This window comes from Glycine max, chromosome 6 (assembly GCF_000004515.6).
Source record: "Glycine max cultivar Williams 82 chromosome 6, Glycine_max_v4.0, whole genome shotgun sequence".
Taxonomy (NCBI): Eukaryota; Viridiplantae; Streptophyta; class Magnoliopsida; order Fabales; family Fabaceae; genus Glycine; species Glycine max.
This window is the reverse complement of record NC_038242.2, coordinates 39,608,973-39,622,481: the sequence shown is the minus strand read 5'-3', so window position 1 is coordinate 39,622,481 and position 13,509 is coordinate 39,608,973. Positions and strand designations below refer to the sequence as shown.

At 32.7% G+C, this 13,509-nt stretch overlaps 1 pseudogene; it reads right to left on the bottom strand.

The window, feature by feature from the left end:
• Positions 1-10,135: 10,135 nt before the first annotated feature.
• Positions 10,136-11,309, bottom strand: LOC106799165 (uncharacterized; annotated as a pseudogene).
• Positions 11,310-13,509: the final 2,200 nt, after the last annotated feature.

Genomic DNA, 13,509 nt, shown 5'->3' with positions numbered 1-13,509 from the left:
ATACCTGAATAAATTTACTGTTGACATAAATTCAATCGACTGCTTCAGGGTGATTAATTTGTACACTATGAGTCTCGTCAAAAAACATTTGTACACTATGAGATGAATTTACTGTTGACATAAATTCCCATCTTTTTTAGAACAACTCAAACAATTCAATTGAAGAATTTTAAATGGTGAGTAAATAAATCTGACTGAATAAATTTATTTTAAGACATAAAATAAGACATTGAAAATAACTAATTAAATATATTATTTTATCAAGTATGATGGGTATATCAAATGCTAATGTTAAAGAAGTTTCAGAGTACAAAATTTGTATTTATTTTTATGTTAAATGTTAAAAAAAATATTTTTTTGTTGATACAAATAATATTTAATACAAATTAAACCTACAAATACACAAACATTTTTTAAAAATTTTATATTACTTTAATCAAAGTCATTTATAGTCTCTTAAAAATTTTAGAATTTATCTTCCTAGATCAATTTTTTGCACGTACAACTATATGCGACAATATCAATGTTAGAATATGTGAAGGATTAAAGATTTTTATATGTATTGAAGATGAAAATTATTCAAATATCATTTCAAATGTTGTTTATAGAGAAGTCTTTCAAAATATAAATCATGTATTGTTAGTACATGCTATTTCCTATCATATATTTCTTATTTAATACAATATTCCAATATTTATTATCATTTTATTTTTGTATTTTTTAATTTGTGTAACCTTCACATTAATTTTTGGTTTGAAATTGACAGGAAAATACAACATAATATTTAAACTTAAACATCTTTCTTATTAGAAACATATGAACAATAATGTTTTCATTTTGTTAAAATTCAAAATATAGTTCATCAAATATTCCTGCATATAAAATCATATATTAATTGTACATTATGTTATATATTGTCAATATTATTCACTGCATTTTATTTGTGTACTTATAATTTAATAAATTACACGTATATTTCTAAAATAGTATTATTTTTTTTAATATTTTACTAATTATATATGCCAAAACAAATGACTCAATAAAAAATTGAATAATTTTTTTGTTATACAATTATATTCACTATTAGAAAATATATTTTTTACATCGGTTATTTATAACTTTCGACATTGGTTTTAACCGATGTTGAAAGTATTATCGTTAACATCAATTTTCCAAAACCGATGTTAACGTAAAATTGACAACATTGGTTCTTTAAATAACTGATATTATATACTAAGAATTACACCAAGAAAAGGTATGAATGTTGACAGTTCACATCTGTTTTTGTACAAAACCGATGTTAGCTTATACGTTAACATCAGTTTTGTACAAACCTGATGTTAACTTCCAAACGTTAACATCAGTTTTTGAGTGAAACTGATGTAGAAAACCAATGTTAACATTGGTTATGTTAACATGAGCTTCACTCAAAAATTGATGTTAACGTATAAGTTAACATCGGTTTTTAAACAAAACCGATATTGGATATTAACATTGGTTTTTTTAAAAAACCGATGTTGTTATTAGGATTTTTTTTAAATACACTTTCTATTTTTACAAAAAAACCCAAAATTTAACCTATAAATTTCAAATCAGACCACACAACACAACATATATCATTTGCATTCTGTTTTGATACAGTTTTTAGCAGAAAGCTAGCTAGTAAACTATCAATTATAAAAAATCCATCGATGACTATGAATAAATAATTTATTAATAACTATCAAGAAAGACTATTCAATGTTAAAATGAAACAACAATTGTAAAAAATGTAAAGCAAGCTAGTAAACTAATTAAGTAACCTAAAATTACATAGTTCCCTAACATCCTAACTTTGACTTCTAACTTTGAGATAATACTGTGCCCACTGGATGCGAAGCGCCTTCAATCTCTCTGCTTCCAATGGTCTAACATCATTAAAATACTGCATGATCAAATAAAACATAAGTTAATAATTGATGTGTCATCATTTTCTCTTATTTCTTAACCCTTTTTGTCACCATTTTAATTACTGATTAGCCTTAATTGTCAAATTAATTATGCAGTTTTATCATTTGGGCCTACTGGACTAATTTTGTGTTTTTAATTTAATTTCACGAGAATTGTAAGCAATTGGGCTTGAATCCGGAATTGGGCATTGACTTGAAGAAAACAAACAATTTTATCAAATCTTATCTTATCCAGATTTTACCTCATCTAGATATTATTTCATCTAGATTTTATCTTATCTTATCTAGATTTTATTTCATCTAGATTTTATTTTATCAAATCTTATCTTATCTTGCCCAGATTTTATTTTATTTATGAGCTTGGACTTAAAACAGATTTGTAAGCTTTGGGGCTGAGAACCTATATAACAGCACTAAGGTTTTAGTTTTAGGGCTCTCTTTTAGTTTTGGGAAGAAAGAATAATTTTAGGTTTTGCAATTCCAGTTTTTACTATTCACGTAGCAATAAAATTTTGTTTTCTACTAATTAATGGAAGGCTAAGTCTCCAGTGTTGTTTTCTCTTGAGGATCAAGCACAACTCTCTTTGATGTTTTATTATTACTATTGAATTCTGATCATTTTTTCCTCTTCACCAATTACTTTGTATTTGTTGCTATTAATCCATGCATGCTTAGTGCTTGATTAATTGTCTTTGCGCTTAATTTACGTTCATTCTTAATGATTAGTTCGTTCATGATTAATTGGTGTATGTGTTGCTTAATCACATAATGACTGCCTTATGTTAAATTTCGCTTAGTAATTTAATTTAGGGTTGGATTAAGTGGTTGAACTGATAAAGGATAAATTCTCGTAACCTAGGATAAGAGACTTGCTTGTGAATCAAGGGCAAACAACGTATTTTTAATTATGATATTTTCTAATTACAATTTGCTCGGTGTTTAATTTACAAAAACAAACAACCCCCTCCCCCAATTCGTTACTGTTTTATTATTATCTGTTATGAATGTTTGGTTGACTATTGCTCGTTGGGAGATGACCTAGGATCACTTCCTAGATATTACATTTTTAATGTTTATTTGATTCGGGTACGGCCTCGATCAATAATGTAATACCAATGATAAAAAAATCAACTTTGTTTGAAATAAACAATTACTGTTTCCCAGTTATTCATGAAACTTCCTAAGATTATAGTGGACATCCAGTGCATCACGTAATAGCCACACTCAGTGCTTCCTTTTTGTCTATTACACTACATACATAATGAAATTTAGATATTAAACATTAACTACAATTAGTGTACACACACATAAAATATATATAAGTAGAAGTTTTCTTTAAATCACTTACTTTAACAACAATCCACCTAACACCAGCCTTGGATTTAGGTTGTGGAGTATCATCAAGTCCTTTCAAAGCATTGTTGAATACAAGGAACATTAAAATATTGATGTTGTTGAGTAATGGTAATGAAAATGTATTGAAAAATAACACTGACCTGTAAATTATTCCTTTAAGGTAGTTATCTGGCCTGTTATGCAAGGAACAAAACCAGACAACAAGATTTTCCTTAGGCAAAATGACGACCATTTGCCAGTGTGCACTGCAGTGGAGACCAATATGGGTTATTGTAGTATTATACACTATTTAAATTCAGTTGTTCAGTTTTACTTATCCATTCAGGTAGGCTCCTAGGTAAACATCGCGTTTTGAATTATGCATCCAATTTTTCATGTAACTTTCTAATTCAAATTCCGATTGCCTAGATCTCTAGATGGACTGTGGCTCGAGGAATCCATACACATCGGAATTCCCCGCTCGCATACTTGTCTCAGTCAGATGCCTATTTTTATTAACACAAAGTTAATTATGTATGAATTTAAAACAATAACTTAAGTAATTAACGATAATTTAAATTGACTTACAGAATCCACAACTGTATAACAGATATGTTGAGACATTGACCACCGTGTGCAATTTCAGACAGATCTTCGTGCTTTATGTACAACGGGAAGTCTTGATTAAACACCCCATGATGGAAGCTTGCTTGTGGGGCTTCTATGGAGGATGAATCTTTGAGCTTCAATGATGTTCTTTAATGGTGATTTTCCACCATGGAGATGCAGCGGAAGACAAAGGAGAAGATGTGAGAGGAGGCCCCATCCACTAGGGAATAAGCCATGGAAGAAGGAGCTTCACCACCAAGATGAGCCTTGGATAAGAAGCTTGGAAGGATGCTTCAATGGAGGAAAAGAAAGAGGGAGAGAAAGAGAGAGGGGGGAGCACGAAATTGAAGGAATAAAAGAGGGAGAGAAGTGGAACTTTGAAGTATGTCTCACAAGACTCTCATTCATCAAAGTTACAACAAGTGTTACACATGCTTCTATTTATAGACTTGGTAGCTTCCTTGAGAAGCTTTCTTGAGAAAACTTCCTTGAGAAGCTTTTTTGAGAAAACTTCCTTGAGAAGCTAGAGCTTAGCTGCACACACCCCTTTAATAACTAAGCTCACCTCTTTGAGAAGCTTCCTTGAGAAGATTCCTAAAGAAGCTAGAGCTTAGCTACACACACCCTCTATAATAGCTAAGCTCACCCCCATGCCAAAATACATGAAAATATAAAAAAAAGTCCCTAATACAAAGACTACTCAAAATGCCCTGAAATACAAGGCTAAAACCCTATACTACTAGAATGGCAAAAATACAAGGCCTAAAAGAAGGAAAAATCTATTCTAATATTTACAAAGAAGAGAGGACCCAACCTTGGTCCATGGGCTCAGAAATCTACCCTGGGATTCATGAGAACCCCAAGGCCTTCTTTAGAAGCTCTAGTCCAATCCTCTTGGAGTCTTCTATCCAATACCCTTGCGGGGTAGGATTGCATCATCCCCTCCACCTTGGAAAGGATTTGACCTCAAATCCCGAGGCTCTTCATATTCTGGGCTCCTTCCCTCGACACCTGTAAAAAGAATAAAAACATATGTATTAGTGGTGTTGGGTATGTTAGAGTAGGGTAAGGTCTGAAAACCCCTTTCATGGACATCTTCCCATGAGGGAACATTGTTCCTCACAAACTCAATGAGTGGTGCTACAAGTATAGAAAAATATGGGACAAACCTTTTGTAAAAGTTTGTTAAGTCATGGCAACCCCAGATTTCCCTTATACTTGGTGGAGTGGGCCAATCAGGAATGACCTTTATTCTCTTAGGGTCTGTGGGAACCCCTTGACCACTATTTAAAAAATTAAGGAAAGTAATGCAATAAAGCGTACCTTTTTCTATATTTTGGTGTTGATTATTCCTACAAAAAAATACGACAAACCTAAGGTGTCCCATATGAGCACCTAAGTTTGTATTAAAACCAAAAATAAGAACAAACTTACCTAATGAGTCCCTATGTACATGAATCATGAAGATGTTGTGTGCATGACTGATTTTACAAAAGAAGGTTGCAACACTCAACACATTCATCATATCACTTATTTTAGGGATTTGGTGCCTAATAATACCTATTTTGGGCACCAACAAAGCACAAGGATTTAAGCTCTTACGAACCAAACCCTCATCCAACAACTCTTTTACTTGGGGAATAACCTCAAGCCCAAGAGGTGTGGCAGTGCTAACAAGTGTCTTTTTACAAAGGAGAAGATGTGGAGGTTGTCTAAGAGGGGAAGTTTCTTTAATATTTGTCTTTATTTCAAAATGACTTTCCTTCTTAACTAACCTCTTGGAGGAGACACTTACCTCCTTACACTCCTCCTTAACCATTAAAGGTTGTCCTTCTTCTTGGGGATAGATTTCTTTCCTAGATTCTTCCCCTATTGCTTCTTCATTTTCATTAGATGAAGGTGAAGTAGTAGCCTCATCTTGGCTACTATAAATGTCTTGGCCCCTCATAATCATGGTTTTCGTGGTGGGGCATTGAGAAGTAATGTGTCTTCTTCCAAGACATTTAAAGCACTTTATAGAGCTAGTCTTCTCTTGCATACTAGCCTTAGGGGCTTGCTTTTCTATTATCTTCCCCTTATCATCTTTGGGCTTAGAAGGTATCACCCCTAAGATTCCTTGACCTTGGTCTTTCTTTGGATAAGAGTGAGAGCCATAAGATTTTGAAGTAGACTTCTCTTTAAGTTGTTGCTCTACCCTTATTTCACAATCTAAGTTAGCCTCTACATTGTCCTTCTCATAGAAGTATGGGAGGTTAATGTTAGCCTCTTGAGGCTTTCTTTCCTTTTCTCTCCTATGGGAGTGAGGTCTAAGATGTGACTTATTCCTTCCTTCATAATAGTCGTGAAGTTCTTCACTTAGGCTCTTGCAAGAGTTATGACTACTATAGGAGGCATGTTTTTCTCTTTTCATTTCTTTCATTATTTTTCTTCTTTCTTCCTCTCTTATTTTCTTTCGTTCATCTTGACTTATTTCTTCCACTTTTTTTTTTTCTTTTTCTTTTCTCTCTTGTTTTTCTTTCCATAACTTGAGGGAACTCAACTCATCTAAGATTCTAGATAAAGGGTCTTTATGACTAGTACCCTCGCCATTAACACTAGATGAATGATGACTCATGTTGGTTCCTAAGTTGTGGTTCTTTCTTGTTGGAGGTTTGAAAACAAACGGTAAAAGAAACTATGGTTGAAACTAGCCAAAATAAACACTAAAAGAGGTGTGAAAGATAAGGGAAAAAACTAATTGGTAAAATGCAAGCTATCTAGGTGGTTAGACAATGGAAGGTAAAGGAAATAAGCTATGAAAGTAAGCAAGAAAAGTAAACTAGGTGAATCCTAAGAGTGTTTGGATGACCACATTCAAGGTTTCCAACAAAACACTCACTATCGTAAGGAAAAATTGCCTAAAATTATTACACACAAATGGAAGTTTGGTAACCTATTGGAGGCTCCCAACACACTTCCAATGAAAGGCCTTTCTGTTACAAAACTTGAAAGCAATGAAGGTAAGTAAATCGCAAATTAAAAAATTACAAAATGGTCCTCAATTTTGGTGGTTGTTCTCTCTTTGGTGATTCACTCAATTTGGAGTGCTTCTTAGTCCAATAGCTCTTAAGGTGGTTGGCCCCTTTCTTCTTGACTCAAATACTTCAAGGGATGGCACCAATCCTCCTTCCAATTCCCTATATGGAAACCCACAAACAAGGAAACAAAGAGACAAGCAATAACCAAAGACCAAAAAGAATGAAATGAAAGCTAAACCAATGGAATTTTAACAAGACAATTTTTCAAGGATTACTCAACAATTAAAGCAATGAAAAGGACATAGAAGCAAGCTAGGACTCAAAGTAAAACTTAGAATGGCTCTAGAGTAGAGTAAAAAAACTATAAAAAAAAACTCAACAAACCTCTAGCTTTGGCACTTGTTTTCACATTAATTTTCAATTGAAATTTCAGAACTAAGATTGGTATAACATAGGCACCAATTATAGAATAAATTTTGAGCCAAAACAACAAGCACACTTCCCTTTCACTTTTTTTTTCCTGGATACTGATTTTTCTGCCAACTTGTGTGATTTTTATTATTTTTTCCTTTTATCCAAATCACTTGGTTATTTTTTTATAACTTTTTTCCAGATGTCTAGAAAATTCAGTAAAAATTTCAGCTCAAAATTCGAAGTAACCAATTCTCAGTTTACAAGTTTGTATGTCCAAGCTGCCAGCACCAGCGATTTTTTTTAAGCATGGTATATTGATTGCCTTGGGCTTACTTTCAACCTTCCTATGTATGTTGAACTCACTAGGATTGTTTACCACAGTTTTAGGAGTTCAATATTCACTTAGGATCAACATTTCAGCCAGCAATTCAATCACCAAAACTCAAATTCACAATAGACACAATCATAAGGAAACCTAAAAGTTCAAGAAAAGGTTCACAATCAAAGACTCTCTAAGAATTTTGCATGAACATGTTAAGGACTAATTAACATGAAAGATTTGACTCAAATCAACTAATAGGCTAAAAGAATTTCATACACTCATGAACAAATGAGTTAGACAAAGAAACAAGAAAAATAAAATTCAGCACAACATAAGAAATCTTATGTGACAAGTTTCATGACTAGACATGACTTCTATGACAAAACTACAATAGGTGAACAAGCCACTCTAGATTTTTGAGGTTTTCTTATACTTTAATATTTTTGTAAGAATTTTATGGTTTAGGTTTAAGCCACAAAAAATAACAAGACAAAACTCAAAGGAACCTAAACTCAACACAATTCATGGTTTAAGAACAAGAACAAGAAATTTGAACCATAGAAAATCAAATCTAGCTTCTATAGCAAGTTTAATTGGTGGAAACTCTAAAGAATCATGTTAACAACATTTAGCACAAGACATGTGAGGAGATACATGGAGAAAAAATGAAGAAACAACAATGGAAGAGAAGGTAAAGCAAAAAAATTAATGGAAGTTTAAGGAGCACCTACTTGAAGCTCTTGTGCTCTGATACCACTTGATGGAAGCTTGCTTGTGGGGCTTCTATGGAGGATGGATCTTTGAGCTTCAATGATGTCCTTTAATGGTGATTTTCCACCATGGAGATGCAGCGGAAGACAAAGGAGAAGAGGTGAGAGGAGGCGTCATCCACTAGGGAATAAGCCATGGAAGAAGGAGCTTCACCACCAAGATGAGCCTTGGATAAGAAGCTTGGAAGGATGCTTCAATGGAGGAAAAGAAAGAGGGAGAGAAAGAGAGAGGGGGGAGCACGAAATTGAAGGAATAAAAGAGGGAGAGAAGTGGCACTTTGAAGTATGTCTCACAAGACTCTCATTCATCAAAGTTACAACAAGTGTTACACATGCTTCTATTTATAGACTTGGTAGCTTCCTTGAGAAGCTTTCTTGAGAAAACTTCCTTGAGAAGCTTTTTTGAGAAAACTTCCTTGAGAAGCTAGAGCTTAGCTGCACACACCCCTCTAATAACTAAGCTCACCTCTTTGAGAAGCTTCCTTAAGAAGATTCCTAAAGAAGCTAGAGCTTAGCTACACACACCCCCTATAATAGCTAAGCTCACCCCCATGCCAAAATACATGAAAATATAAAAAAAAAGTCCCTAATACAAAGACTACTCAAAATGCCCTGAAATACAAGGCTAAAACCCTATACTACTAGAATGGCCAAAATACAAGGCCTAAAAGAAGGAAAAATCTATTCTAATATTTACAAAGAAGAGAGGACCCAACCTTGGTCCATGGGCTCAGAAATCTACCCTGAGATTCATGAGAACCCCAAGGCCTTCTTTAGAAGCTCTAGTCCAATCCTCTTGGAGTCTTCTATCCAATACCCTTGCGGGGTAGGATTGCATCACCCCGAACACGATAGCATCCCAGATAACCTCACTACAAGGACAATGACTTTTACCTACAATCAAAATCTATCACTAGAAGTCCAAAATCCGTAGGTAGATGTATAAAGGACTTTGTCCTACAGACGTTTTTTGCATCAACTTTGAAGGGGTATACAGTGACAACTAATAGTCTGTCACTATAGGCTTTACCTACGGATATATTTTTACCTACAGTCAAATTTAACTATCACTATAGGTAACACCTACTATTTCAAATGTGCAGGTAAAAGATATTAATTTATACCTATAATCTCTAACTGTAGGTAAAAGTCAATTTACTTGTACCTACAGTCTTCTGTAGGTAAATGTCATATAATAATAATAAAACTAGTTCCTAATTACACTCTTTGTTGATTATAATTTTTAATTAAATATACATGAGCTTATTATTATGCTACACAAAGTTAGAGATCTGCTACAACATGACCTTTGAAAAGTTACAACAACCTGCTACATACAATTAAATTTTTATTAGCCTAATTTGTGATTATTGTAACTAGATTGTGTGCTTTTTAACATATTGCAGCCCTTGATCCATTGTCATTGTGAAATGATCTAGCATTAGTAGTGCTATAGAAAATTTTCCAATTCACTTTGCCTTGTTTTTTAGTACCATGTGCATAGTCCTTCCTAAGTATATATTTTTGGTGCACCATGACCCTCTTTCCATGGAGGGAATCATCACTAAAATGTAACAAGTTTCTAAATTTCTAAATGTATAAAAGAGTTAATTCGAGTTGCTGGACAAATAGACAAAGTAAAACCAAACACTTGAACATTTTGTCGCCGGCTCACATCTTCATTACCATCTAAATCATGTTCCTGAAATAACATTTTGTCGTCGGCTCGCATCTTCATTACCATCTAAATTTCAACTCACCTCTAGTTAAGATTGTTTGTAGTTTGATGATCTTTACTGGTAGAACCATTTGTAGGTACCTAAATTAAAAGAATGTTTTTTCTTTGTAAAGTATCATATCATAGTTAAATCGTTGAATAAGTAGAATTATAAATTCATACCTCTTGATCTATAGCTTCTAAGACTTGATTAATTTGTGGATCTTCTGCAAATCGTACTTTAAGAACAGCTACAAGGTTTCCAAGCAAATTCTCCAACTTTTGAATTCTATTGTTTGCATAAGAGCTTTGAGATGAACTTGCTTGATGTGGAAGCTTGCCAAGACAACACACACGTCCTCTTTTTTTAGGTCCTTTGACTTTTGAATATATATCATTTGTCCAATTAGTAGAATCTTGGGTGCTTTATAAATTTTGTGAACTCTCTGTTTCAACCATTTTCTTTTTCAGTTCATCCTACATAAATACACCTTATAAATTATTATCATACATCAATATCCTGAATACTTCAATATCACTAAACAAAACTCATCTCCACATTAGTTACTCCCCCTCACCCCATAACCTTCTATTAGAAAATTGAGCAAAACAAAGAAAAAGTATTGAAATAAAAATTAAAATTCTTACAATTACAATAGCAGCCTTTTCAGTAACAATGCTTCCATCTTTACGAGTTCGAGTGTCGATATAAATTTTCTCCCTAGAAGGTTGCACTCCCTTAGCCTTTGTTGTCTAACATTAGTTAAAAAAATCAATCATCCTATTTGTATTAAACAATTTAATAATAAAAAATATAAAAAAGACAAACCATCTCATGAATCCGTCTTGGAAGATTATTGGTTCCCATGCAATGCAAGTCCTTATATTTTGAGCAGCTCCTTTTGTTGATGTTGCTTATTTTCTATAACCAACAAATATAAAAAGTCAATAATAAAAATAAACATATAATATATAATTGTTATGTTAGCAAAAGGTTGGTGACATTGTCATGTATACCTGTCCTTTCTCAAAACACCAATAATGTACTAAATCACGATATTGAGAAGGATCAACCCTTGGATCTGGGATGTGAGCATCCATTTCCTCCTTAGTTTTGGTCTCATCATATCCTTTTAATTTCAATTCATATTTAAATTGCCTCCATTTCAGACTCATGTCATTAATCAATATTTTCTTTGTTTGTTCAGTTAATTCAGGAGCAAATCGAAACTTACTCTATTATGAGTATCATTAACAAACAAAAAAGATCATTTTGTTAGACATTAGAAGACATAAAATTTTACAAGAAGCAAGATGAAACAACACTTATAAAGTTTTATACCAGACCTGAATTGATTCAACCATGTCAGTAATATAGTCCTTAGGCATGTCTTTCCAACTAAGAAAATTGATAGGAGCACATTGGTGTCTCCTTACCAAGCTCCCAATTGCATTCAGTATAGTTTTCCCTTCCCAACCCATAGGATTGCCCCAATGATCTACTTCAACAAGTATGAATTCTCCATCTGGCAAGTCCCACACATCTAGCATATGTGTATAACCTCTGGTTCTCTTCTTACCTAAATCATTCATGGATATGACATTTATCAAACACACACACACAGATTTGAACTATATGGAAAAAAGAAACTCACTAGTAAATTTAATCTTATCATATTCTAAAAGATATTCAACTCAAACATAATTGTACATATAATTCTAACCCAAAAAAGCATATGTGTATAAATACCTTTAGTTGATCTTTCACTTGCACTTTCAAGAGAAGTATGAGACTGAACATGACTATCTTCTTGTATGTGTTGTTCTGTTTGTGATTGTTGATTTAGTTAATAAACAATTGTGTTATAAATAATTTAATATAAAATAAAGAAATTAAGTTAATAAAATCTTTATACCTCCTTCAAATTGTGCATTTTCTTCAAGTATAGAGTTGTTATTTTGGTTCACTTCAGTAGAGCTTTCAATTGATTGCTCTTTTGCTTGTGATTGACCATCATTCTGAATGATATTCAACTTTCTGCGCTTTCTCATAGTATGCTGAATAAACCAATCCAAAAAATAATATAAAATAAAAATTAGATATAACTACATTATTGACTATGATTTTTTTAAACACCATGGCAAAAAATAAAAGAAGAATAAAGTAATTACCTAAAATGTGAATTTAGATTGCTTGTAAGCTATTTTTTCACCAATCTCCAATCACCAAGAATCAAACTATTGAGGAAACAATGAAACAAATTTTGATAAAAAAACAGATAACATCATTATATTGTGAGTGATTTTTATACAACAAAAAATAAACACAAGAGTAATGAATAATAAGAACAAAAAACTAAAGAAAGGAATAAGAGTATATAAATGTGACAAAATGTTCAATACATGTATACTTAAAATATAACCAAATGTTCAAATAGAACAAATAAAAACAAATCAAAAGAAGTCTGCATCGCTCTTATCATCATCTATATAATTATCATCCTTGTCATGTGGTAAAATGTTCTCCATAGGTATTGTAACTGCAATTATATCATCACTATCATCGGCTTCTGGTCTGATCAAATCATTATGATTTATCTCTTGTAAGACTTGTTCATTCCCTTGATCCGTGTCATTGGATTGCTCATCACCCATATCATATACATCTCTGATTTTAGCATGCACAACAACAAGCCAACCATTTTGTGTTTTATTCTCCACATAGAATACTTTCTTAGCTTGAGATGCAAAAAACAAATGGATCCTCACATATATCATTCCCTATATGTTGCAAATAATTGAAAATCACTAATGTCATACCGAAGTTATCAATTTTGCAACCCCTGTTTATATCAACCCAATCACACTTTAAAAGTATAGCCTTGTGAATTTATTGAGATAATTTGGATAAGAGAGAGCGCCACCATGTAGATTTTCATTATTTCTAATAGATTAAACCAAAGACGAGAACAAGAATAACTAAACATGTAGAGTTTCTTAATAACCTCCAAAAACTTGGAACAAAATGATTGAGAAGAAAATGAGTCATAACACTAATTTATTGATTGAGTCATTCACTATTCCACCTATCAGGTCCTAAATTTTCCCATTATGAGAAATTTAGGCCAATAGAAACAGTGTGAACTGAAAAGGTTTTCAAAAAGGCCATTAACTAAAGCTTAGGCCAGTACCAATATATCCTACAACCCAAATTAGAGGTTAAAATCCCCAACTAATTTGGGGAAATCATTCAACTCCATTCTCATAGACATAATCTTTTCAAACTTAAGGATTGAAATCCTAACAAGTTTGTAAATACATGTAGAGGTGACACTGTACAAGAAAGAGATTAGAAAGGGTGAACATCACAAAATCA